Here is a 4,431-nt window from a genome sequence, read left to right as displayed (position 1 = left end):
AAAAAAAATGCTGGTGCCTGAGTCCCACCCCTAGATATTCTAAGTGGTCAGGAGGGCAGCATGGGCATTAGTGAGTGGTGCTGGGAAACTCCAAGCTAGGCAAAGATGAAGCTCTTGCCATAGAGGTGGAGGAGGTAGGAGGAGGGGAGTAAGTGGACCAATGAGGAGAATGCCTCAGGGCTGTGGTCTCTATGGCCAAAGCTGCTGCCTGCTAGTGGGCATCTGCAGATGGTACAAGCAAGAACTCAAACCCAGTGGTCAGAATGAAAATACTTCCCTCAGACTCTGTTATTGTTGACATCTTCTGTCAGGTCGGCCCCAACTTATGTGACTCCATGCAGAACAAAACAAAGTGCTACTCAGTCCTATGCCCAAATCAGATGATTGTGATCCATAGGTTTTCAGCAGGTGATTTCCAGAAGCAGATCTCCAGGCCTTTCCTTCTAGTCTGGCTTAGTCTGGAAGCTCCACTGGAACAACAAAGAAGCCTCAACTGACACACATGGAGGGTGAGAATTCTACCACTGAACTACCATTTGCCCATCATCAGCCTGATGATTCCTTCACAGCAAGAGCTGCTGCTCACTAGGGCTACCTGGAAAATAAAAGACTCCAGAGAACATACACCTGAGAACAGCTATGGCTAAGCCTTCCAGGCCACAGATGTGAGACACATGGACTCCTGGGAATGGTCTGCTCCATTTTCAAACCCAAAGCCAGATAAATAAAATGCATTATTTTATTGTTGTTGTTGTTGTTGTTGTTTTGCCGTCGAGTCGGCCCCAACTCATAGCGACCCCTCCTTGGGTTTCCGAGGCAGTATCACTACGGAAGTAGGATTGCCCAACCTTCCTTCCGAGGAGTGGCTGGTGGGTTTGAACCGCCAGCCTTCTGGTTAGCAGTCAAGTGCCTTAGGCACTATGCTTATTTTATTAGCAACTCTTAAAAGCTCCTGCAGTGGTGTAACTTACAGTAGATACTAGTTTCATGTATTTCTTTTATGTGTTTAGCACTTAATTCACACTAGCTTGCATTGTGACACTCAGCCGTTACCCATTTTTACTAGGTCATAGTCTTCCACATTAATCAGACTTTATTTTTACTCGCAACCAGTATTTCTAGAGAGCAGTCCTCTTGTTTCCAATAATTCCTCTCCTTTTTATGTTACCTTTGTTATTGTTGAGCTTGGTTTCCATTGGGCATTCTCTTTTGTCTCCAGTCTTTCATTTGTGTTTCTCTTGTGACTCCTCAGAGTTCTTACATACTATTCCACTATTTTTTTGTACTCAAAACACTTTGCACTTTTGACTAACTAAATAAACATTGAAAAAAAAAAAAGACATACAATTATTTGATTGGTTAAAATACCCAGAAGACACCTAATTCTTATCAATATTTTTATGCTCCATTCTAAGCTCAAGATCAGTGGTATGTTGACCACACCCAATGTAGAAATTCTAAACTTAACTTTTCAAAGATTATGTACAACCTCAGAAAGATGTATAGTCATAAATAGTCACTAAATACCTATGTCATTTTGATTCCCTGGAGAAGGATGTCATGCTTGGTAAGGTGGAGGGTCAATGAAGGAAGAGAAGGCCCTCAATGAGAATGGACTGACACAGGGGCTATGGCAATGGGCTCAAGTATAGCAGGGATCATGGAGCTAGTGCGGGACCGGGCAGTGTTTCGTTCTGCTGTGCATAGGGTCGCTATGAGTCAGAGATGACTCAGTGGCACCTAACAACAACATGTCACTTTGAGTCTTCCAGGAAGCAGATGCTGAGATGGAGTTAGGAATGAAAGAATTATTGGCAGTGAATGGGGTGGGGGGAAAAGTAACAACTATGAAAGATAAAGGAGAGGAAACAGGGATTGTGCTGGGAAAGCCTTCAGAGTGCAAAGCAGATCTGATTGTGTGAAAGGAAAGGGGAGGAAGAAAACAGATCAGAGAACATCTCAGACCACCTTGGAGATCTGGCAAAGTCACAGACAGGCCAATGGGGAGTGGAGCAAAGATTACCCATTAAAGGAGCCCCACACTGGACAGAACTGACCAGGCTCTCCACCATGGCAGTCATTGGTTTGGGAGCTCTTGGGAAGAGTATGCTCTCAGCTCAAATGCCTCAGAGGCTCCCAAAGGCTCTGCAACTAAAGGCAGTCAGCTAACTACAGTCCTCACAGCTGACTTGCAAGTTCTTTCCTGAAGAGAGACCTTGAGAAGCTCTTCATTGACTACCATGCTACCTCCCATCTCTTACCAATGTGAACCATTATAAATCACAAGGCATGGGTTCATAAGGTTACTAAATGTTTGTCTATTCTTGGTCTTGGAGTCCAGGGGTGGCATAAATAGTTAAGCACTTGGCTGCTAAATGGAAGATTGAAGGTTTGAGTCTACCCAGAGGTACTTTGGAAGGAAGGCCTGGTGATCTACTTCTGAAAATCAGCCATTGAAAACCCTATAGAGCACAATTCTACTCTCACATACTCACACACATGAGGTCACCATGAGTCAGAATCGAAACTCCAGCAACTGGTTATTCTTGGCCTGCAGTGATCAAATGAACACAACTCCAGCCAAACTGTGAAGAAATGCAACCAAACATTTTCTAGAAAGATGTGACTGATTGTCTGTGAGATACAGAACTATAGGTAATTATTTTCTTTCTGTTTTTCTCTCTAGTCCAAATTTTAGACAATGATCATTTACTTTCCTTTGATTGGAAAAATATACGAGTATTTTAAAATCAGTCTCCAGAGTCACAACTTTTTGATCCAAAATGCTATTCCCAGTTTGGTGGCCCAACAAATTGCATCCAGCTGAGGAACATGCTAATGGACTGAGCATAGGCTCTGCCATTCCCACAGACCCCTTCACTACTGCTCTGTGCAAGCCCTTGCCCCCTCTCAGCTTCAATTCCCTCATCTGGAAAGGGAGACATGTGTCCTTACTTCTCAACATTGTTTTATTAGAAGATGTAATAGAAGTACACGTGCTCAAACACCATATTGACACATAGCAAGAGATCAAATGATTTTGGTCCCCCACACATACCTGGAAAAAACTGTTGGATGAATTAGCCTACTAATATGTTTAGTGCTTTTCTTCTACTTCCTAGTAAGTTGCATAGTGCCTGGGGCCTTAAAAGATGGCAAGTAAAATGGTCACCCAAGGCATAACAGTTGGTCTGTATTTGCCTGGAGAAACAGAGAAAGAACAAGAGTCAAGAACAGGAGGAGGAAATGGAATGTGTGACTAATTGCCTCCATGCACAACTGCCACCTTTGCCATGACACCAGAACTGAATGGCACCCAGCTACCATTACTGAATGTTCAGATCAAAGATTCTATAAAAGAATTCTGATTAAAAGGGGGGAGATGAAGAATAGAATTTCAAATTCTCATGGAATCCAGATTTCTGAAACCATGGAGCCTGGATAGGTCCCTGAAAATATTGCCCTAAAATAATCTTCACACTTTAATCTAAAAATATTCCCTGAAGTCTTCTTAAAACTGAGCAATAGGGGGAGACTTCCGGTAAGATGGAGGAATCAGCAGACAAGCGACATAGACCCTCTTCAACAAAGAAAAGAAAAACCAATGACAGAGATACAGAAGATAATCCTGGAGCCCTGAGCTTTGAAAGGAACTATGCAGAAGTGGATTAGGCACCAACTAGAGGAAAAATCTGAATGAAAACAGTGAGTATAGAGACAGCTGGAGCTGCAGACAGTCAGCTACTCTAACAGCCTGAATATTTCCAAGTGGTGTTGAGACCTGAGAATTGACCTAAAGATCAGCCCTGGTCACCAAGGGCTGCATGGACGACTGCACTGGTGGCCTATGACTAGGAAGGGAAACAGCAAGGAGGGAGACTACCTGAGCTGTGGACTTTCTCCTGTCCAGAGGGTACAGTCATTTTGATTGTTTACACACAACAGCCACTTTGGATACATAAAGTGATTATAAACATTTTGAATGTTTATAAGTGGCAGCCTTTTTGGATATTTAAAGTGACCAAGGGTGCAACCATTTTGAATGTTTCCAAGCAGTGGCTATTTTGGACATTTAAAGTGACCGAGGTGCAGCCATTTTGAATGTTTACAAGCAGCAGCCATTTTGATACTTAAAGTGACTGAGGGCACAGCCATTTTGAATCTTTACAAGTGGCAACCATTTTGGATTTTAAAGTGACAGCATTCTCATTCAGATTCCAGGAACCTAAGAATAGGCTCTGTTTGCCAAGGTCAGCAAGGGGCATATGAGAGGCTGACAACAGGAAAGGAGACAGGTGGTAAGTGTATAAGTGCTGTCAACTAGCAAATAGAGGAGCACAGTACCCTGCTTGCATAGATAACATACAAAGAAAATAAAAATCGTGGGCAAGTCACTCCAACAAACAAACACCAATTAAATATAAACACAAA

This window comes from Orycteropus afer, unplaced genomic scaffold (genome assembly GCF_000298275.1).
Source record: "Orycteropus afer afer isolate SDZICR_OR568_19922 unplaced genomic scaffold, OryAfe1.0 scaffold00042, whole genome shotgun sequence".
NCBI classification, from domain to species: Eukaryota; Metazoa; Chordata; class Mammalia; order Tubulidentata; family Orycteropodidae; genus Orycteropus; species Orycteropus afer.
This window is presented reverse-complemented; position numbering follows the sequence as displayed.